Below are 25,081 nucleotides of genomic sequence, written 5' to 3'. Positions count from 1 at the left end.
TCTTTATGTTTAACGGTTGCCCAGCATACGAGCTATTTATAGCTTTGATTGGTCATTTGGTCTACCTAGCTGTTTCTCATTATTACAATTATAACCAGTACTAAAACCAACCTAGCTGTAATCATTAAATTGCTCAAGAAGGTGCCTTGTTGCTTTCAATGTTTTGTCTTTTCAGCTCACTTAAGAAGACTTCAACTTTTGATTTACCATATTTCTTATTAAAACAAAAAAAAAAAAACAGAAAACAGTTCAATTAATATTTGAATTTTGATCTAGCGTATTCTTTACTTTATTTTTAAAGATTTACTGATTTAATAGTATCTACTGAGTACTGACTAACAAAACATTCAACAATGCAGAAAATTGTTGGCCTGTTGCTTTCTTTGTTGTCTTTTTGTTGACTAAAGAAACATTTTTAGTCTTTCAAAATAATTTTTATTAAAATTACCTTTTGTTTTGAACCATTCAACACGCATGTTACTGGTGAGCACCTGTCATCAGAAATTCACACATTCTCTCTTCTTCACTCTGCTATAGAGATTTCTGAATTTCCTTCCTTTTAATCTCTCTTCTATCTCTCTCTCTCTCTCCAAACAAAATCCGACACCAGATCTTTCGTTTATTTGCTTGAAATTACTTCGTATCTTTTAATCTGATTCTATATCCACTGTTTCGGATTAATACTCCTTCAAAGAAACAATTCGCTTTGTGATCTCATTGCGTCACTACTTTTTTCTCTGTTTTTGCTCCCCTGTTGCCCTTTAGTTTTCTGTGTTTTGATTCATTTGTTCTGAAAATGGCCGAAATAGTCGCTACTGTCGCGGGTGTTGTGAGTGCTGTTATCGATGTTGGCAAGTGCTTTGGGCGTCCATTTATGACCTTGTACAGCTACAAGACCAACTTTAGCAAACTCGAAAACGATGTTGAGAGGCTCAAGGTTGCAAGAGGTGAAGTTAAGGATAAGGTTGATGCTGCTGAAAACAATGTGGAAAAGATCAAACAGCCTGTTACGGACTGGCAGAAGAAAGCGAATTCCATCATTGTTGAAGCAGAAGAGTTGATTGGAGAGAAAGCAAACAACAACTGCTTCAACTTGATCACCTGTTACAAAAATAGCAGGAAAGCATCGAAAAAGGTGAAGGTTTTAACTGATCTCCTGCTGGAAAAAGAAACACTCGGTGAAGTTTCCCTTCCTGTCAGAACTTATGAAAACATACGCCTTACTAACAAAGACTACGAGGAATTTGAATCCAGAATGTCAACTTTGAAAGATGTATTGAAGGCATTAGATGATGGTGAGGTGGGGATTATTGGGGTTTATGGGATGGGTGGTATTGGTAAGACCACGCTGGTGAAAGAAGTGGGTAAGCAAGCCAAGAAGCAGCAGCTATTTGACGAGGTCGTTTTCACAGAGGTATCTGAGAATCCAGACACTAACAAGATTCAAGATGAACTTGCAAACCAGTTAGGTCTGAATTTGATCAGGGGGTTGAAAGAGCAAGCAAGTTGTATCAAGATTGAAGAAGGATAAGAAGATTCTTGTAATTTTAGATAATTATGGAAAAATCTAAGCTTGGGAGCTGTCGGAATTCCATCTGGAGCTGTCGTGGGGGATGTAAATTGTTGATGACGGCAAGAGAGTTAACGTATTATCAAGAATGGATTCGAAAGTAATTTCTCATTGGGTATTTTTAATGAAGAAGAAGCCTGGAGTCTGTTTCGGAAGATGGCAGGTAGTCAAGTTATAGCACATTATAGGGACCAAAATGTTACTAACAGGACCAGCAAATATTACTAAAAATAATTTCCTAATAATTCTAAAAGGATTTTAAATTACTCTACCTAATGAAAAATAATACTTTTGCCCCTTTGACATGTAGTTTGGGTTCCTTTGCAGGTGGTGTTGTTGATCAAAAAAGTAAGCTGAACTCTCTACCCAATGATGTCTGCAAGGAATGTAGAGGTTTGCCAATTGTCATTACTACCATAGCGCGAGCATTAAGGAACAAGAGAAGTCGAGCTGATTGGGACGATGCCTTGCGAGAACTAAGAAAGCCTTCCCCGTTAAATTACCAGGATTGCTGGAAGAGGAATATTCAAAGATAGCGTTGAGTTACTATTATTTAAAAGGTGACGAGCTGAAGAAAATTTTTCTAATTGCTAGTCTAATGGTAAATAATTCTTCCATCTTAGACTTGTTGAAATATGTTATGGGTTTGGAGATACTTGAAGGAGTTAACCTTACAATGGAACAAGCACGAAATAGAGTAGATAAACTCGTCGGTGACCTCAAAGACTGTGTTTGTTACTTGACAGTTCTACCAATGAACGATTTCTATGCATGATATTGTTCGTATTGTTGCCTTAACAATTGCATGAAAAGAAACATGTATTTACGGAGGGAAATGATGTTGGAAAGGAATGGAGAATAAAGATGAACTTAGAAAATGCACAAAAATCTCTTTGGTAGTAGTAAGTTAAGAGCATGGCCTGAAGGTTTAGATTGTCCAGTACTGAATTTTTCATATGAATATGAAGGGTTCTTCTTTCAAAATCCCTGAAAATTTTTACGGGTCTCCAAAGTCGAAAGTTTTAAATTTATCTGGGTTATCATTATTGCCTCATCACTTGGTCTCCTAAAAAACTTCAAACATTGAGTTTGGAAACAGCAAAATTCAAGACGTTGTTGTTATTGGAGAGTTGAAGAGACAAAAATCCTTAGCTTGAGACATTCTGCTATAAGCAATTGCCGAAGAAATAGGTAAATTGACTCAGCTAAGGTTGTTAGATTTGAGCAACTGTTGGAATTAAAAATTATTGCTCAAATGTGTATCTAAGTTTGAGTCAATTGGAAGACTGTATATGAGTGATGCAATGTTTTATGGCAAGTTGAAGGACTCGGTGTTGAAAGAAGAAGTGCTTGTCTTGATGAGTTGAAACATTTGCGTCAGCTCACCACTTTAGAAATAGATATTGGAGATGACCAGATTTTGCCACAAGGCTTGTTCTCACAAAATCTTGAAAGGTATAAAATACGATAGGACATGGTGTCTGTTATATTTTGGATACAATTAGCTGATCAGATGATTCAATGATGATTGACAGCTTTATGTTGAATGACATGAGACTCTGAGAACTTAAGACTGGATCTAATTTCATTTGGCAGATGAATGCAGCGCTTCAAGAATGTGAATTCTTATGCTTAGACAGACTAAACGGTATCAAGGATGATCTTTATGAATTGAAAGGAGGGTTTTTCACAACTAAACATCTCCATGTCTAATAATCCTAACCTTTGCACATAGTTGATTCTACAAAGTGCAATATCTGTGATTCTTTCCATGCCTTCCTATCTGGAGTCACTGATTCTTTTAATTTGATGAATTGGAGAAGATATGTTATGGTGAACCACAACAAAGTCTTTCTACAACTTAAAATTCATTAGTGAAAAGTTGTGCTAATGGAAAATATCTTTTCATTCTCAATGCTACAGAAGCCTTCCCAAACTTCAAAGAATTAAGGTGGAAAGATGCCAGAATTGAAAGAGATTTTTGCTGTGGAAAGAGAAACAATGTGAACAACAATGAAGAAATTGATCATGAGATCAAGTTCAGCCAACTACGATTCCTGACTCTTGGTTTCTGAAAGCCTTGCAAGTTTCTACTCAGACTAAAGACACTCCAACATTGCAAACAAGACAGAAGGAATTGACAATCAATTTGCAGTCCAATGATACACTCATGCCACTTTTTAGCCAAAGGTTTGTTGACCATAACAAGTGTTCATGTATATGTTTTATATCTTCTTAATGCTGCTTCTCTTTGTTAACATGTATAAGAAACAAGTTCTCATTGAAAAGAGTCAGAGAGAGAAAGAAGAAGAAGTCTCTTTACTAACTTAAATAACATAAGTAAACGATCATCTATCTCTATCTATCTATATCTATATATATATATATATATATATATATATATATATAACTGGTATAGTTATCTTTCAGCATCAATTAATCTAGTCATTCAAATTATAGTTAAATCTCATTCCTAGTCATTCTTTTGAATGTTTAGTTTATAGCTATTTGAATATACAATTTGTGCCTGTGTAGTACGTATTTTATCAAATGGACACATTTCATGCCTGATTCTAGTTCTAGCTATGTTTTGGTATGCTAAAGTTTGTGTATTGATGGTATGTTTAATATTACATATGCTAGAGAGGGAGATAGATCCTCAATAATCCTTAATAATTTTCTGTGATTAAAACTATTAAGAGACAAAAGAGAGATCTTTAACATTAATGGATGTCTTACATATAAAAATGAGAATTAATTTGCTTTATTACTTAATATATGAGTGCAGGTTATTTTCCCGAACTTGGAGGCTTTAGAACTGAAAGCAATATTCTCAAATGATATGGGACAGTCAACTTCCGCCAATGTCTGATTGCTATCAACATTTGACACGCTGATCATCAAGGACTTTGGAAAACTGAAATATGTATTTCCATCATCTATGGTTAAAAACTTTGAGCAGCTCCAAACACTTGGATAAGCAATTGTGACGAATTAAAGGAGATCATTGCCAAAGAAAGAAGGAGTAGAAGCATCTCCGCATTTATCTTTCCACGGGTAGAATTCCTTGAACTTGGAAACGCCAGAACTTACAACTTTTACTCTGAAACACACACTTCGAATGGCCAAGTTAAAGAAGTTGCGGGTGTATAGGTGTGACAAACTACACATATTCACTTCACAATATAAGGTATGGGTCTTTCTTTCTTTAATATTAGAAATAAAAAAAGTTAGTGGCAAGAGACAATAGGTAACCTTCAACTTACAGTGTTAATCCAATTTAAAACATTTGTCTAAATTACATATGAATACATCTACTGTTATCAGGCAATCAATTAACTCTCTATCTGATGCAAAGTGTTCCAATTATAAGTTTGTCTTACAAGAAGCTTTTCTTTACAAATTATTACTTCTCAGGTTAATTTTATTTTTCCATATTTTAGATGATTGAATTAGATGAGCATATATGTGAGCCATGGTTCGTGTCATAGGTTCTTTACTTCAACAAGAGATAGATGAAGCAAATATTTGAAAATGAGGAACAATTAATTACCACCTACGTATTATAAAAAGCCACTTTTCATTCTAGCTCACCATTTTAGTCAAAATTGCCCCCATACTTTTCGTGAATCCATCAAGTTACCCCCATTTCATAGATGGTGTAATAAATAAGTTAATTTGTTGTCAAGAAGGAAGAAAAAGCCCACTAGCCTTTTTCGTCTTTTATTAGTTTATAGGTTGGATGAATACCACTTTACCACTAACTTTACACCCTTGGTTTCGAAAAACACCAACATTACACCCATATTAAATCCCAAAAATTAAAAAAAACAAAATAACTTATGAAATATGAAAAATGAAAGAAAAATATAATTTTTGGAAAATAAAAATAGAAAATCTACAAATTTCAGAGATAAATTTAAAAGTTGAAAATTAAAAAAAAAAATTGAGATTAAATAATCTGAATATAAAATTTCCAAAAAATAGAAAAAAAAAGAAAAAGAAAAATTGGGAAAAATATAAGAACTTCCGAAAATTAAAAAAAATGTAAAGTTTTGTAAAATAATTAAAAAAAATGGTCGGAACGCACCTGGCCTAGTGCTATTCCGGCCAAATTACACCTACCCAAGTGTGATTCGGCCTAGATCGCACCAAGTCGATGCAATCTGGCTTGAATCTCACTTGGCCTAGTGTGATTCAAGACAATCACATATGGCCAAGGTGTCCATGCTGCAAGCCTTTTTTTTTTTTTTTTTTTTATATATAGTTTTTATAATTTCTTTATTTTTAATTTATACTTGCAATATAGTTTTTGAATTTCCAGATTTTTTTTAAAGTTTTCAGATTTTAGTTTCTTTGTTAATTAATTTTTTTTTTAATTTTTCAATATTTCAAATTTTTGGTTTTCTATTTCTCTCTAACTTTTATATACTTTTTAGATTTTCTTTTAATGTTTTAGATTTTCTTTTCTTTCTAGATTTTTTTTTTTTAGTTTTCACAATATATATTTAATTTTACGGATTTTTCAGCCGCCTTTATAAATTTTTTAAAGTCAAAGGGCAAATATGGTATTTCTGACATGGTATTTCATATTTGTAAGAAATTCATATTTTTTATATTAAGGGTGACAAATGTAAATTTGATAAAGTTAGGGTGTAAAAATGTTATTCAGCAAGCCCGAAAAGGGACAAAAAAAGGGCCTAATGGACTCTTACTTCGTTCTTAGCTCAACAGTTAATAGATCAGTTAATGTCATCTCTAATTTGGGGGTAACTTGATGGATTTCTGAAAAGTTTGGGGAAAGTTGATTAAAATTGTGAAGCTTGATCGAAAAGTTGGGGGGTTTTTGGGAAATAGTAGGGTGGGTAATTGATTTTTTCTCATTTGTAAAATAAATTTAGCAGGAATAATGTCGCACCGTCCAAGAAAATTAAAATATATTTGATAAAAAATTTTAAAATTCTTTTTGAGACTGAATAAATTAATTTTTTCTAAAATATAAATAATAATTCTATAAATAAAAATAAGTGTAAGTGTATGCAATATTGTCTGAGTGAAATTAACAATCTCTTCTAGTACGAGTAGAAGAAATACGTGTTTGTTGTGAAAATCAATATGCATGACAAAAACTAATGGCAGATATGTAAATAAAGGAAAAACAATTGTCTTGTTTGTTGAGTGAATTGGAATTTGGAACGCAGATTTTGGAGAAAACATACTCTTATAAGTTGAAGAGGCTAGCCTGTCGCTCAAATTAATAAAAGATGGAATGCATATATTTATGAGAAACAATTGTTACTTCTTTTACTTAATCAGTTGAGAATATATTGAAACAATTAACTTTGGATGCAGGTTGTTTTTCCAAATTTGGAACATGTTTATCTGCAAGCAATCAATTCTCAAATGATATGGGACAGTCAACTTCCGCCAATGTCTGATTGCTATCACAATTTGACACACTTGATCATTAGTGACATTGGAAAACTGAAATATGTATTTTCATCTTCTATGGTTTAAAGCTTTAAGCAGCTCCAACACATTAAGATAAGGTCTTGTAAGGAGTTGAAGGAGATTGTTGCCAAAGAAGGAGCATAAGCACTTCCCACATTTATCTTTCCACGGGTGGAATTCCTTGAACTAGGAAACTTGTCAGAACTTACAACTTTTTATCCTGGAACACACACTTCAGAATGGCCCAAGTTAAAGAATTTGAAGGTGTATAGTTGTGACAAACTACAAATGTCCACTTCACAATGCAAGGTATGGGTCCTTCTTCTTTGTTTAATAATAAAAATTGAAAAGTGATGCAATTTGAAATCCACTTTGGTGCATAGCATGTGAGCAGTGAATTAATGCTATAGTAAAATTAATAATATTCATATAATGCATAGTCCCAAAAATTAAAATCTATTCAATGAAATATTTTTAAATCCATTTTGAAAATGAATAAAATTTTAAAGTGAAAAAAATAATTTTTTTATTCTCAAGATTTGCAAAATGACATAAATACATATTTGAAGTAATAATTATCGGACCTTATAACATTACTTACAATTTTAAAAAATAAAATAAAAAATTTCTTAAAATAAAGTCATGTATCTTAATTATAAAAAATAAATAAAATAACTTTGTTAAAACAGTAACGATTCACTTTTTTTTTTTAATTTAAAAAATAATTCATTTTCCCAAAAAAAAAAAAAAATTGAAGAAAATTTAATAAACTTTTTAAACAATAATTCCTTATGTGAAAATATTTTTTAGTGTACTCAATATTGTTTTAGTGTCTCATTGCTACAAACTACTAAGGTTCACTTCAGGATACAAGGTACAAGTCCATTATCTTTCTTTAATACTAAAATAAAACGGTCATTTATGCAAATTAAAACTTCTTGTTCTACGTTTTACAAATTTGTCATTTAGTGTTATAAGGTAAACTCATTTCTATCTTATGTACAGTTATGCGTTCCACCAATAAAAAGTTCTTGTCTTACACCACTGCATTTATTTTTATATTAATTCTTTAGGTTCTCTTGAGAAAATACTGAAACAACAATCGATTTACTTTACTTTGAGGTGCAGATTGTTTTGCCCAATTTGATGGCCTGGGATTTGCATAGTACTCATTTTGAAATGATCTGGGACCACCTAATTCAGAATACGTCTTCTTGCTATCAAAATTTAACTTGCTTAATCATAGCGAAGTTTGCAAAACTAAAATATATATTTCCATCTTCTGTGATTAAAAGCTTTGAACGGTTGCAACACATTGAAATTAGCTCTTGCAAAGAATTAAAAGAGATAGTTACCAAAGAAGAAGGAGCAAAAGCAATTGCTACTTTTACCTTTCCCCAGGTAACTTTTCTAAAGCTTAACGACTTACCAGAACTAAGAGGCTTATGCCTTGGACAGCACACTTCAGAATGGCCCATGCTAAAGGACCTACAGGTGTACAAGTGTGACAGATTACAATTGTTGACGTCAGATTATGAGGTATGATCCCTTTCTCTTCCTTCAATAATAAAAATAAAACTTATGCCCATGTTTAACTTTTGTGTTAGTGTTTGAAGTCTACATTGATCATTTTAAAAGTTCTGGTTAGAATTTGCTTACCAGTTTGAAGTCTACTTGTAGAATTTAAAACCTCTTGTTTCACATTTGTTTACAAAATTTTCGTTTGGTGTTATCAGGTAAAGTAAATTTCTGTATAATTCAAGATAATGAATTCCACACCAAATTAAATCTAATACTAATTATATAATGCATAGCCCAAGAAAATTAAAATATATATGATAACTTTTTTTTTTTGAAATTCTTTTGAAAGTAAATAAGGAATAAATTAAAATAAATAAATTTTCATTTTCAATATTCACAAAATGATAGATATACATATTTAAAGTAATAATTATAAAACCTTATAATTTTCCTTACAATTTTAAAAATAAAATTAAAATTATTCAAAAAAATAAAAATATTTTCTTAAAACAGTGACTTCTCACACTTTTTTTTTTTTTTAAAGAAATGTAGAAAAAATAGTTCTTTACAATATGTTTACATGTATGTAATATTGGAAATGGAAGAAATATATATTTGAAGTAATAATTATAACAGCTTCTACTATTCCTTACAATTTTAAGTCTCAAATTTAATTATTCAAAGAATTCATAATAAAAGTTTCATCGGTCTTAATTATAAAATTAGAAAATAACTTTTTATAAAATACTAACTGTTTACACTTTTTTTTTTGTCTTTTTTGACTTGGGAAAATAAGCCATTTTTTTTTCCCAAAAACGATGAAAATGTTTGAATTTTATAAAGAAGAATAATTCTAAGTTTATGCAATATTGTTTAAGAGATTTAAATTAACAAACTCTTTTTAACACATGTGAAAGAAAGATGAGTTATCATATCAAAGTTTTCTGTTGTGCAACTTGTCATGAAAGCCCAAGCCCAATCAGTAATGCCAGACTCTTGTAAATTAATTTATCTTTTATTTTTTTTCTTGGTTTCAATTAGATTGAAATTTCAACTTGAATTTGACTTTGTTTGATTGATTTGTAGTTTAACGTCGATTGGGAGGAATTGCTAGTGAGATCAGACAACATGATGATATGGCAGTGTCTATTTCTAGAACACTTCTCTTTCAAAGGTACAATTGAGACCAAAGGTGATAAATCAACAAATATTCTGCTCGACATTCTTGAGAGATCCATTCATATCAAAAAACTCATATTAAGTAAAAGTTTATACAAAGAAATATTCTCATGTGGTGAGAAAGACAAACATACAAGTACATTGATGCACATTAAAAGTTTAAAGTTGAGTGAGCTTTCTAAATTGAAGTGTCTGTGGAAACAAGATTCCAAATTGGACTTTGTTCTTCAAAATCTTGGAGTTCTAGAAGTATATGAATGTGACAGATTGATTAGTTTGTTGCCATCCTATGCATCTTTCGCAAACCTTACAGTTTTGACAGTATGTGTGTGCTGGGGACTAAGAAACTTATTTGCACCCTCCACAGCCAAAAGCCTGGTGCAACTGATGAAAATGGAAATAGGATACTGCAAATTGATAACTGAAATAATCTCTAATGAGGATGATGAAGATTTAAGAGTAGAAGATGAAATTGTTTTCAACAAATTGACATTGTTGTCTCTTGAAAATTTAGAAAGTCTCACTTGTTTTTGCTTTGGGCATTACAATTTTGAATTCCCGGTTTTGGAAGAATTAATTGTGAAAAAATGTCCCAATATGAAGACTTTCTCCGAAGCAGTCGTAAGTGCACCAAGTTTAAGGAAAGTAAAGTTTAATCAGGATGACAATGAAGAAGGGTGTTGGAAGGGTAACCTTAATACAACCATACAACATCGACACAAAAAAGTGGTATGTGTTCAATTAACAATTTCTTTTCTCTATATTTTATTTTTCCTTTTATATTTCTTGAACTCTTTCTAATATTATTATAAATACTTGGGGAAAAAAAATACCAAGAACCCAAATATTATGTATAAAGAAATGCATAAAATATACAAAGATAGAAGTTTAACTTTTAAAAGGAAAATTTATTGAAAATAATGAATATTAAATTCTTAAAATAACAAATATTCAACGCGGATATCTTTTTAGGATGACTGACATATACAACCTTAGAGGTTTTGCTTGATAACATAATGGAATTATAGGGTCAAAGAAATCGAAATCTCTGGACGCACTCAGCGAAGTTAGTCCAAGGATACCATTTAGGTTGTAGTGACATTTTTACCCATAAAAAATCTTTAAACTAATAGTTGAATATATTCCAAATATTGATTGAGTCTGAGTTCTATTAACATAATGAATTATGTATTTACAATAAAAGAATTAACTGAAACATAGTTACATTAAAATAAATAAAAAATCTTTGGCAAATCTAAGAGTTCTAAAGAGTATCTTGCTGCTGATTGATAAACTTATTCACACACTCAACTGCCAAAGCTTTATGCAATTGGAAGAGATGAAAATAGAGTATTGCTGGTGCTGGATGATGATAGCAGTAGAAGATGAAATTGTTTTGAGCAAATTGAAGTTGTTGTCACTTCTATATTTAGAAGATCCCACATGTTTTTGCACATGGGATGAGGATGAAGGATATAAAGTATTACCATCAAAGGCTATGGCAATTCCCTTGGTTGCCTCCCCTGTAGCTGGCCCTGCTTGGTGCTTATTGAGCCTTTCATGGTATCTTTAATAAGATAGAGGAATTAACTAGAGCATCACAAAGTATAACCAGTAATAATAGCCTCTTAACAGTAAAACCAAGACTGGGTGCGTAGATTTTAAGAACAAAATTAATAGAAATCTTAATTACAGCCACATTAGGATGACTCCTTAGTTTTTCTACAATAAGGAATTTATGATTTCTGTTTCTCTTTGTTCCTGTCAAGAATATATCTATTGCTACTTTTGTGTAAACTTGTTTAAGGGAATATCAATTTTGACATGATTTATATGATTAAAATTCAGATAAACTCCAATTCAGAAGAATTGACGTTAAGTGGAAAGGATATTATGCCTGTGTGGCAAGATCCATTACCAGAACATCAGTTTTGCCAAGTTCTTGAAATCATTAGGGATGAATCAGCATACATTTCAATTGAAATTCTTCAAAGATTTAAGAATCTCAAAAAACTCATATTGAAAGTAAGTTCATATCAAGAGATATTCTCATGTGGAGAGGCTGAGAAACATGTTGGAATGCTCACACAAATAAAAGAGTTAGAGCTTCGGGGACTCTTTGATTTTAAGTACATGTGGAAACAAGACTCTCATTTAGACTCAATTCTTCAAAATCTTAAAATGCTAGACGTAAATTTTTGCCACAATTTGATTAATCTAGCACCATCGTCAACGACTTTTGAAAATCTAACAACTCTCTACGTACAGCAATGTGATGGATTGATAAACTTAGTATAATCCTCAACAGCCAAAAGTCTGGTGGGACTTGAAACAATGTCAATTTGTCATTGTGAAATGATGATAGAAGTAGTATCAACTGAAGGAGATAAAAAAAAACGATGATGTTGTTTTTGAAAAATTGAAGTCTTTAGAACTTAGAGATTTAGAAAGTCTCACAAGCTTCTGTTCTGGGAATTACACATTTAAATTCCCAACTTTGGAAGAATTAGTTGTGGGTGAATGCCCTAATATGAAGACTTTCTCCGAAGGAGTCTTGAGCACACCGAGCTTACAGAAAGTAAAGCAGCATTGGCGTAACATAGAAGAGTATTGGGAGGGTGACCTTAACACTAGTATTCAGCATCAACACAAAAATCTGGTACGTATTCAGTTAAGAATTACTTCTCTGGATTTTCTCATTTCCCTTCATAATATAATTTTATAAAAATACCTGTAACCATTGTTGCTCAAAGTAAGTCTTACAATTTTCAATTTCAATGTCTTGTGCTTTATATTAACAGAATATTCAGATTTCTGAAGAGGATTCAGGTCAAACTTCAATGAAATCTCCGGTATAAGGGCAGTTTTGCCGTAGTTTGTGATGCATTATTGCGGTTCCAATTCCGTATGTTGAGGTCAGACAGTGGGAGGCCTTTTAATTCTTTCTATCTTATTGTTCGGCTTTTGCTTTCTTTCATTGTGATCGATGCTTTTAAAAAGCTTAATTCTTTCTTCATTTGAAAATTGATTGGAACAGTAGAGGTTCTTTTTCATTTTGATGTGCCTAATTGAATGAATGTGAGAATTATGAACTTTTTTTTTTGTATTTTACCTTATGCTCAAAGAGAATGTCCTGCTGCTTTGTAATTTGATGGTCTTATCTAGAAATTGTCTTTATATTTCCAGTGTTGACAAGAATTATGTGTTGCACTCGTGGAAATTATGCAGGGGCGATTTCTGATGCATGGAAATGGTCAAATATTTTCTTTGATGCATTAAAGAAGTTTTTAAACATTTGATTTTCTGTGTACATGTTGGCAAGAATCGATTGATCTTGTCAAGTATTGTACTATCATATGTTCTTAAAAAATTATCGGGCTGCAAAGAAACAGAGTTGTCTTGAAGTCAAGTTTGAGCAAACGTCAAAATTGTAAGTATTCATCTTGCATTTAAATGAAGTGATGCAACTATGGTGAAGAGTAGCAATGATATATTTTTGTCAAATTTATGATTTTATTTATGATACTGATTTAGTTATAGTCTCTTTATTATTTTATGATACTGGTTTAGTTATAGTCTCTTTATTGAAATTATTTCATTATCTGAATGTGAAAATTCACAAATTAATTTGAAGAACAATTTGTTAATATTTTTGTAACTTCATAATTAAACACGATTACCACATTGTTTAGATCTTGATATTGTATGGCATTAAGTAAATTGCATAGTATTGTATTATATTATATTATATTATATAATGTTATTTGAAATGTTGCATAATATATGATATAACATTATATATTATTTTTATATTATATTATGTTATGTTATGTTTGGATTGTAAATTATACAGTATAGTATTACTATTGTTCTTTAACAAAATATGGCTCCGTTTGGTTCACATTTTTGCGTTTTTAAGAAAGTTTTTTGAAAAAAGTTAAAAAAAAAGTTGAATTGAGCGGATATTACGATGTAGGATTTGCAAATTAATAAAATATCTCTTATGTTTGTTTATTTATAAAAACACCCCTATAATAAAACATTAAAAGTTAACAAAAACACCTTCAACCCACCCTCAAATACGGACAGCTGGCCACCACTGCCAAAGGGTGGCCGGAGTCGCCGTATCAGTGCATGACCGACTGGATCTTGCCGGTCATGCGTCGATATGGCCTTTTCCGGCTAGATCCATGATGTATCTGGCTGGCAAATTGGGAGCTACTGACCCCTCTAAACCCAACGTGGCTCTTTACAAAATTCCTTATGTGAAACTGTTTTACAAAGCATTATAGGTTAATATACAGTAGATTGCTCTGACCCCATTAACCATAATGGCACAAAAATATTCTTCTATATGTAATAGTTTTAATACAATAAAAATTTACAAATAAATATTATTTCAAAAAGTAAATGTTATATAAAATTTATAAAGAACCTAAAAATATAACTCTATAATTATGAAAGAGAAAAATCAAAAACGCCTACAGTTTTGGAAAGTCAGTTTGAGGCTAAATGTGACAATTTAATCAAGTTGCCCCCGGTAGTTTCGCAAATGTATCAAAATGCCCTAAATTGGTTACAGCGTTAACAAATGGTTTGGTTAAATTTGAAGTCTTTCTTTTTCCTCTCTTCCTCCCCCATTTATTTTTTTCTATTTTCCATTTCATTTTCTTTTCTTCTCCTTTTTGCAGTTCATTTTATTTTCTCTCACATTCTTATTTCTTCAAGTCAGTTTAATTGCTCATCTCCCAACTTAATAATTCTTTAACTCAAACAACAAACACAAAAGTTACTTAAATCCCAACTTAACTGGAAATTTTGTCAAACGTACTCTTTGCTTCCTTCACCTCCAACTTTATAATCCCGAGATCCTTCTCTCTTTTTACCATTCAGTTTCTGGAAAAAAAATAAATAAATAAAAGAATCCTCAACTCAAAACTTAAAGGCAAATTTAGATTTAATTCACAGATTTAATCTTAAATTTACTTCACAAACCCCACCAATTCGACACATTCAATCTCATATTTACTTAACATTCAAGCAACCCACATACAAACTCACGAACCACAAACTCATCTATGTAAACTTTGCAAATACTAATTAATATGAATCCATTATGAATCATCTTATATTTTACTTATCCTCTCAAAAAACAATGCCCATAATAATAGATTCTAGTTGAGGGTAGAGGTTCTTCTTGTTCAACTGTATCAAACCTTTATCACTTTTTTTTTTCTCAATAACAATAGTTATAGTATTTCCAAAGTATTGGATGGTTTCTGATAATAGTAAGAAACATTTTATTCAAGAAATGTTGTGTTTGAGAATGTTATATTAATGGAAATATATATTACCTTGAAGATTATTGACAATGTTATATTAAATATGTTTGGTTATATTGTAATAAATTGATAGATATATTATGTAAATTATTAAATTGTCTTACACCTGAGATTTTACTAAAACACCCCAGCCACAATAAAAGCTTAAAAATTAATCAAATACCCCCAACCACCCAAGATGACTATCGATTGTTGGGCATCACCACCGGTCACGATCAATAGTTGTCGAAAAGATGTTTGACCGATCATATCTAATCGGTCGTGCATCAATTTGGTCGTTTCAGGCCAGATCCCCATACATTTTGTTAGAAAGAAATGACCAAATCCATTTTTTAATATTGTATAATAGTATAAATTTTGTTTCTTGTTCTATTGCCCAATCAGTTGTGATAATTTACTGATGGAGAACATTGTTGCATTTACAGAAATGAAAAAGGCCAAAACATTATGGGTGTGTGCAACGTTGGCTTATTTTTGTGTGATTTGGCAAGAGAGAAATGATTTTATTTTTGAAGGAGTAATTGACGAAGAGGTTAATGGGCAATGAGACTGAATTCATTTCTTGTGTTTTTGGACTTTTGAGATCAAGGTGTTTGAAGAAATCTCCCTTTTCTTCATTAACTTGAAGAGAAAAGGGGTATTAGGCTAATCTGTTTTTTGGAATTGTAATCTTTTTAATTGTATTTAGGGGTGGTATATTGTATACCGTATAGTTTTTTATTTTCTACACTGAGATTGCTTTTCGTGTGTGACCTCTCATTGACATTACCTCCCTAAATCCCTCTCGAGGGGACTAGTTAGACTAATTAGATTAGTTATTTTGGTGTTTCCTCCCTTTGTTCTTCTATAAGTGGCATTTCTTATTTAAAAGAATAATAACGGCATGAATATCCTTGTGGATCATATTGAGTCAAAATGTGTAGTTATGTCCATGCGTGTGCACACATATATTGCTGGATATATACAACATTATGTATAATAGAAGCTGCTGATGTCATTTGTGAAACTATGAAACACGGTAAAAGAGATCCCATATTTTGTCATTTTTGTTGAAAATGCCCTCCATAGCCGTTTCATTCTGTTGTCTTTTATTTATTTTGTCCTTGCTTGGGTTTTGATATTTAAATTTTATTTGTCAATTTAATTGATTGATTTTATTTCCTAGGCTAGATCTTTTTGGGATACTTGGTAAAAACATGTTTTAGCCGTGCATTTTGGCATAAAAATCAATGATTTTATCCATATGTTAATTAAGATCTGATGTTACCTACCACACCAGTACAGGATTTGAAATCTCTTTTGTGAATTTTATTTTAATTATTTATATTAATCAAATTGTTACGCTCTGCTGTCAATGCTTAGAAGAGTCAAAAGACTTGGACAATTGTAACTTAAGGTTCCTTCTGTTGTCTTGCTGTTTTTTTTTTTTTTTTTTTTTTTTTTTTTTTTTTTTTTTTTTTTTTTTTTTTTTTTTTTTTTTTTTTTTTTTTATGCAGTTTAGCTGTATTAGCAGGAGATTTTCTTCTTTCTCGAGCTTGTGTTGCCCTTGCTTCTTTGAAAAACACAGAGGTATAATTTTTTTTGGTGTTTTTAAATTGTGAAGTTGTAGATTTTTATTATATTTGTTGGTTGTACTGAGGTCAAAGCTTTGTTTACGTATTTTCTTGGAAAAACTAGGATCTAATATAGGTTCTCAGTTATTTGCAATGAGAATGGTCGTTTAGAAACAATCCAGACTTTTAAAACCTCTTTATTGTTCAAGTTTCTTCTTTTTTAATGTAATACATGGTGAGGTAAACTGCATCATGTATAGATACTTATAGTTTCTTGGGGGAGATCTAATCATTAGTGGATTTCAGATTCACTCTTTTATTTTTCTTTTTACTCGTTAATATATTCTCTTCCATTGCTTATATATATATGCACTTAAATACTGTTGGATTCTTATGCCAACTAATGCCTTGTTGCTTTAGCAAATTATGTGACAGCTGATCAACTGAACTGTATGCTCTTCAGCATACTAAATTGGCTAATCCATGGTGCCTAATGGATAATAAACTTGTTTATCAGTCAGGTTAATTTAACATGCCATGGGATTGATACAATGAACTTAGAGCTAATAGCCACATCAAATTCCTAAGTGTACTCTGCTCAAGTTTTTGAGATTATCAATTAATTTTCCTTTTTGCTGCTTGTTATGTGGTCTTGAGATTTAGTAGAATCTATTACATTCTCTCTTCCACTCATTGTCTGCATTGTCTCTCTGTGTTTGTAGGTTGTAACATTGCTGGCAACAGTTGTAGAGCATCTTGTTACCGGTGAAACAATGCAAATGACTACTTCATCTGACCAACGGTGTAGGTATGCTGTTTTTTCTTTTTCTGTATCATTTGAATAATTGTTTCTTATATGGGGTGATTTGCTCTTCATGAGTTTTTGGTACTGGATTGCAAGTCTCTCATCACTCTTGTATTGCCTCTCATTAAATTGATTGTTTTATTAGGATGTCCAATAAAAATCCATTGGATGTCGTTTGCTATTATGCTGATAAGGTTTTTGTTCTAAACAAATATCTGATGGCCTTTACATACCTGCTGTGACAAGAAACTATTTGAGGTCACATGGTGTGGTTGGTTGAGCACTGGAAGTCTCTTCCTACCAAGTCCTTGTTCCCTCTCTCTCATGTGGTGTAGCCATGCCCCATACTTGGCTCAGTCGCTGAAAACTAGTTTGTGTTCAATCTAGGCATCGTTGAAGAGACTGTTGATGTTTCCCACCCTGTGGTTTTCTGTGATTTCATTTAACCCTGTGTGATTTTAGAAATCCATCAAACACTGCTCTGTTACTTTTCCATCTAATAGAGTTAGGTCTGACACAAGTATTTTAAAAAAAGTCCAACATATGCATTTAAAATTCTTCAAAGATTTAAGAATCTCGAAAAACTCATATTGAAAGTAAGTTCATATCAAGAGATATTCTCATGTGGAGAGGCTGAGAAATATGTTGGAATGCTCACACAGATAAAAGAGTTAGAGCTTAGGGGACTCTTCGATTTGAAGTACATGTGGAAACAAGACTCCCATTTGGACTCAATTCTTCAAAATCTTGAAATGCTAGACGTAAATTTTTGCCACAATTTGATTAATCTAGCACCATCGTCAATGACTTTTGAAAATCTAACAACTCTGGACGTACTGCAGTGTCATGGATTGATAAACTTAATATCATCCTCAACAGCCAAAAGTTTGGTGGAACTTGAAAAAATGTTAATTTGTCATTGTGAAATGATGATAGAAGTAGTATCAACTGAAGGAGATAAAAAAAACGGTGAAATTGTTTTTGAAAAATTGAAGTCTTTAAGACTTAGAGACTTAGAAAGTCTCACAAGCTTCTGCTCTGGGAATGATACTTTGAAATTCCCAACTTTAGAAGAATTAGTTGTGGATGAATGCACTAAGATGAAGACTTTCTCCAAAGGAGTCTTAAGTGCACCGAGTTTACAGAAAGTAATGCAAAATTGGTATGACAGAGAAGGGTATTGGGAGGGTGACCTTAACACTAGTATTCAGCATCGACACAAAAATCTGGTATGTACTCAGTTAAGAATTACTTCTCTGGATTTTCTCATTTCCCTTCATAATATAATTTTATAAAAATACTTGTAACCATTGTTGCTGAAAGCAAGTCTTACAGTTTTCAATTTCAACGTCTTGTGCTTTATATTAACAGAATATTCAGATTTCTGAAGAGGATTCAGGTCAAACTTCAATGAAATCTCCAGAATAAGGGCAGTTTTGCCGCAGTTTGTGAGGTATTATTGCGGTTCCAATTCCGTATGTTGAGGTCAGATAGTGGGAGGCCTTTTAATTCTTTCTATCTTATTGTTCGGCTTTTGCTTTCTTTCATTGTGATCGATGCTTTTAAAACGCTTAATTCTTTCTTCATTTGAAAATTGATTGGAACAGATGAGGTTCTTTTTCATTTTGATGTGCCTAATTGAATGGATGTGAGAATTATGAAGTTTTTTTTGTATTTTACCTTATGCACAAAGAGAATGTCTTGTGCTTGTAATTTGGTGGTCTTATCTAGAAATTGTCTTAATAGTTCTTGTGTTAACAAAAATTATGTGTTGCACTCGTGGAAATTATGCGGGGGCGATTTCTGATGCATGGAAACGGTCAAATATTTTCTCGGATGTATTAAAGAAGTTTATAAACATTTGATTTTCTGTGTACATGTTGGCAAGAGTTGATTGATCTTGTCAAGTATTGTACAATCCTATGTTCTTCGAAAATTATCAGGCTGCAAAGAAACAGAGTTGTCTTGACGTAAGTTTGAGCAAACGTCAAAATTGTAAGTATTCATCTTGCATTTAAATGAAGTGATGCAACTATGGTGAAGAATAGCAATGATTTGTTTTTGTCAAATATATGATTTTATTCAAACTGGTCCTTTGTTTCTATTTTATGATACTCATTTAGTTATAGTCTCTTTATTGAAATTAGTTCATTATCTGAATGTGAAAATTCACAAATTAATTTGAAGAACAATTTGCTAACATTTTCGTAACTTCATAATTAAACATGATTATCACATTGTTTAGATCTTGATATTGTATAGCATTAAGTGAATTGCATAGTATTGTATTATATTATATAATGTTATTTGAAATGTTGTATAATATATGATATAATATTATATATTATTTTTATATTATGTTATGTTTGGATTATAAATCATACGGTATATATTTTTAAATTGTTATATTATGTAATGTAAGTCACGTTCGGCTCATTGGGAGCTACTGACCCCTCTAAATAAAGCCAACGTGGCTCTTTACCAAATTCCTTATGTGAAACTGTTTTACAAAGCATTATAGGTTAATAATAATGTACAGTAGATTGCTTTGACCCCATTAAACATGATGGCACAAAAATATTCTTCTATATGTAATAGTTTTAATACAATAAAAATTTACAAATAAATATTATTTCAAAAAGTAGATGTTATATAAAGAACCTAAAAATATAACTATAAATTAAAAAGCCCCTACAGTTTTGGAAAGTTATTCGAGGCTAAATTTGACAATTTAATCAACTTGCCCCCAGTAGTTTCGCAAATGCATCAAAATGCCCCTAAATTGGTTACAGCGTTAACAAATGGTTTGGTCAAAATTCAAGAAGTGTAAAATTGTACGGTTGACTTTTTGCATTGACCAAAAGTGCAAAAGTCATCCCTGAAAATCTTTTCGTCCCCCTCCTCTTTTCTATCTCTCTTGCACCCCTAAGTCTTTCTTTTTCCTCTCTTCCTTCCCCATTTATTTTTTCCTATTTTCCATTTCATTTTCTTTTCTTCTCCTTTTTGCAGTTCATTTTATTTTCTCTTACATTCTTTATTTCTTCAAGTCAGTGTAATTGTTTCATCTCCCAACTCAATAATTCTTTAACTCAAACAGCAAATACAAAAGTTACTTAAATTTTTCTTTGATCCCAACTTGACTGGAAATATTTTTTTTTTTTTTTTTTTTTTTTTTTCTAGAGCAACAATCGTACTCTTGGCTTCCTTCACCTCCCAACTTAATAATCCCCAAATCCTCTATGTAAACTTTGCAAACATTAATTAATATGAATCCATTATGAATCATCTTCTATTTTATTTATCCTCTGAAAAAACAATGCCCAAAAGAATAGATTCTAGTTTAGACTTTAGAGTAGAGGTTCTTCTTGTTCAATTGTATCAAACCTTTATCACAATTTTTTTTTTTCTTGTTAACAATAGTTATAGTATTTTCCAAAGTATTTGATAGTTTCCAATAACAGTAAAGAACATTTTATTCAAGAAATGTTGTATTACTGTAAATGTTATATTAATGGGAAGATAAATTACCTTGAAGATTATTGGCAATGTTATATTAAATATGTTTGGTTATATTGTAATGAATTAGTGGGTATGTTATATAAATTACTAAATTGTCCTTTTTTAATATTATATAATAGTATTATTATTATTATTATTATTATTATTATTATTATTATTATTATTTGGATTATCTCTTTGAACCTCTTACTCTTGAGATTTTGCTTAAACATCCCAACCAAAATAAAAGCTTAAAAATTAGCCAAAAACACCCCCAACCACCTAAGACAATTGCCGGTCACCACCACTGGCCGCGACCGACAGTCATTGAAAAGACGTGTGACCGGTAGTATTTGGCCGATCGTGTGTCAATCTGGTAGTTTTAGGCCAGGTCCATGGTTGTTAACGACCAGATCCCCATAGATTTTGCTAGAAAAAAACAACCAGATCCATGTTTTAATATTGTATAATATTATAAATTTTGTTTCGTGTTCTATTGCCCCATCAAAAGGTTTTATTAAAGAAATTCATAAGAAAATCCTAGTGGATCTTCTACGTAACTATGTTAATTAAAGTTAGGAGTTGGGTATATTACCAAATGTGCAATCTTGATAACATTACTAAAATGAAAATGGAATAATTAGGAAATAATGGCTTAACTGCAATCAATAATTCAATTTTGTGCATGTAAATTAGTATGGGGTTTGTTTGTAATAATTAAAGTCCTTTTGGTTTAGTTGAAAAATTCATTGACAAGGAATCATTGTTAGGTTACTACAAAATCTATTGGTTGTGATTGATTCCACGTCAACAACCCCAACACCCCGTGATTTTGGAAAGCCACTTTACCTTATACACAAAGAAAATGTCCAGCTTCTGCTTTGTAACTTTGGTGGTCTTACCTAGAAATTGTCCAAATATTTCTAGTGTTGACAAAATTTTGTGTTGTACTTGTGGAAATCTGCGAGGTTATTTGATTTCCTGTGTGCGGAAATGGTCAAATATTGCTTTGATGAATACAATTACGTAATATTCCTCTTGAGATGTTAATAAGTAGATCGGTGAGTTATTTCATGTATGAAAGAATCTTATACATATAGGAATTTCCGCATACAGGTTGGCAAGAGTCAATTCATCTTGTCAAGTGTTGTCTGTCATATGTTCTTCATAAAGTGTCTTGAAACAAAGTCGTTATATCAACAATATATAGCAGAATATAATAACAATTAACAAGTATATTGTTTCAAATTGTTCAATCTTGTAAATAATTTTCAAGTTATCATTTATTGTGTGGTTTGATATCTTTATATTACGCATTAGGTCATAAATGTCCAGGCAGTTCATCCAAAAGTCAAAGAACGATAGAATTCTAATATACTGTCGAAAAGAAGATGAAATTTTTTGTTTTTAAACAAAATCACAATTTTCTATGATAGTAACAATTTATAACTAAAAATCAATTGTTGAAAATAGTATTTTTAGAAGTTATAATACCAGTGTGTGGTACCATCAAGTTTCAGAAGAATGAATTGTGAATACACGCGCCAAAGATGAAAACTCTCTAGAGTCTTATTAAGCACACCAATATTAAAGGAAGTAGGAGACCGGAGGGATAAAAGGTGTTGGGAGAGTGACCTTGGTAAAACCATAAAACAAATTGATTTCCTTTACATAACAACTTAAAATTTTCCAAGATCTTTTTATAAATAATGCTACGGATATTGATGTTTTGCACTAAAATATTAAACCAAACGACGTGTCACCTGAGTTAGACGAGCCATATAGCACGTTAAATAATATTTTGTGTATGAATGGTTGTCCACTTTTATTAGACGGACGCTCATTTGAAATGGACTCCCATCCATATTTTAAATTAAAAAAATTTGATAACAAAAATCATGGATGCCTGTCCATATATTATGGACGGGCATCCCTATCCATTGTTTCAATTAAAAACAAAAGTAATCTCATTCATCTAGCCAAAGTTTGTGAACCTTCATGGCACCTGTTTCTTTACTCTTGACTGCATTGATGAATGCATGACACCTGTTTCTTTACTTTATTTTTTATTGCAGATGGCAGACCCTTTGACTGCATTGATGTATGCAGTTCAAGTGATGAACTTCTATTTACTTCATTTTTGTATTTGAAAGTAAATAGAAATATAAGTTTAGAATAAGAAAATAGAAGGAACATTGTAGGAAAGAAGGGATTCTGTTGTAAAGCAAAATCCCTATTTAATGGACCGAAATGCTAAGAGGGACGCCCGTCCATTGCTTTTGTTTTTAATTTAAACAATGGACGAATGGACGCTCGTCCATAAATCTCTCTCTCTCCAAACAAAATCCGACACCAAAACATTCAGTCATCCATAGTCCACATTGTTACACCATTATAGGCGATTAGGCGAGCAAAAGCAGCTTTGCGTCATTCTCACCTCCACATCCAGTCATTCTCTGTAGTCTCTTCGTCACGTCAGTTCATCGTTCTTCTCCTTCGTTAGAAAGAGCAACTTTGTCGTTCTTCCTTCTCACCTCTGGCAGCAGCTTCGTCTTTCTTCGTTCTCACCTTAGCAAGACAGCAACAGCTTCGTCACTCTTCTTCTTCGCCAGATTCGTCACTTTTCTTCTTCAGATCAGTCAAGCTTTCCAACAAGTATTTGTTTAAGGGAAAACAAAATTATATATTCAAGGAAAAAACAGTTTAAAACTGGTTAACCGTTTTTTACTAACCAGTTAACCGGTTTTTAGGTTAACTGAAAAATTGATTTTCTCTTAAACCGGTTCAGTTTTTATTTAGTATGTAGCTTCTCTAGGGACTCAATCAAACTCGTAAAACTGAGATAACTAGACATAACTATTTTGTCATTGATCTCTATAGAGAGCTTTGTTAATTTTTGCCATCTGCTGTTCAGAAAGCGCAACGGAAAGCCCTGGATGTTCTTAACAGGGTGGGGCTCTCCAATTCTGTGTTGAGGCTAATAGAAAGGAGGAACCGTGTCGATACATGGATCAAATATGTGGATGTGATGTTGACAGTAGTCATCTTGTTTTTCTTTTGGAGGTGGTCTAGGTGATCTGCCCTTCATAATCCAACTTGCACATACAAAAATCGGCACAATTTGTAATTATTCAAAATTTGTCTCCTGTTCTATTGCCCCATCAAAAGGTTTTAATGAGGTTGTACAAGGCTTTGTTTTTCAGAAGACACTAACTTGTAATTGTATAGAATGCTTCTTCAAGAAACATTTTTTTATTTTATTTTCATTTTAATAGTTTAAATGTATCCATTCACTGCTACAACTAATGCTTCTCTTAGAAATTTCATACAATTTTCTTAAATATGTTAAATTATGTTTGTAAGCATTAGAATTATTTATCAGAATTATTTGTTTGTAGAGTAAAACCTTCAAAAAATAATTAGTAGAGTTGGAATTTCAATTTGAGCTCTTCTTTAAGTGTGCAAAGAATGATTGTTGAGTCAAATTAAGATGTTTTCATGTGAATTGAAGAGTTATTGTAGGGAGAAAGGATTCCTGATGCAGAAGGTTCGGTAGTATTACTTTTTGAAGTAGCTTTGAGCTCTGTTTTGTGCTTTTTTTTAATGGAGATTGCTTAAGTGTTTAGATGGGGAGATTGTGAGTGGCGCAAGGGAAGTGAGTGCATTGAAGTTTTCTAAAATGATACCTAATCAAGGAGTTATGGATTATCCCTTGTTGTGATGGTTGTGTAAGTGTGAGTGTGATTTGAATAGCAGAGCTCTTTTCCATTCTGTTGCCGTATTTATTAGGTAACTATGAATCATGTGCTTAAATGAATGAATGGATGAATTATGAATATTAACGAATCTTTGGTTTATGATGATTCTATTTGTGAAATTGTCTAATTAGAAGTTGTACAATGATGATTCCTCTTAATCTTCATTTCTGTTTTGATCGCACAAAAAAAAAAAAAAAAATTCAGTTGTATATATCCCATAGCTAGATTCATTATTTTGTTGTAATAAACTATTATGTTGTCTTGCTGTCGTCTCTGTTTCATTTTCATGATTTGGTTCACATATATTTTCAAAACCTATAGGATAGGAAAGAGACATGAAATACGGTTGAAATTCATGCTTCCACTGTTGCAAAAGTTGTTGAGTATGTGCATAGTTGCTCCAT

At 31.7% G+C, this 25,081-nt stretch overlaps 1 pseudogene; it reads left to right on the top strand.

The window, feature by feature from the left end:
* The window catches only part of LOC116127693, a 78,992-nt pseudogene extending 54,997 nt beyond the window's left edge, over positions 1–23,995 (top strand).
* Positions 23,996–25,081: the final 1,086 nt, after the last annotated feature.

The sequence above is a fragment of the Pistacia vera genome, unplaced genomic scaffold, assembly GCF_008641045.1.
Source record: "Pistacia vera cultivar Batoury unplaced genomic scaffold, PisVer_v2 Contig193, whole genome shotgun sequence".
Classification (NCBI taxonomy): Eukaryota; Viridiplantae; Streptophyta; class Magnoliopsida; order Sapindales; family Anacardiaceae; genus Pistacia; species Pistacia vera.
The sequence above is the reverse complement of the archived record's forward strand: the minus strand, read 5'-3'. Positions and strand labels throughout refer to the sequence as shown.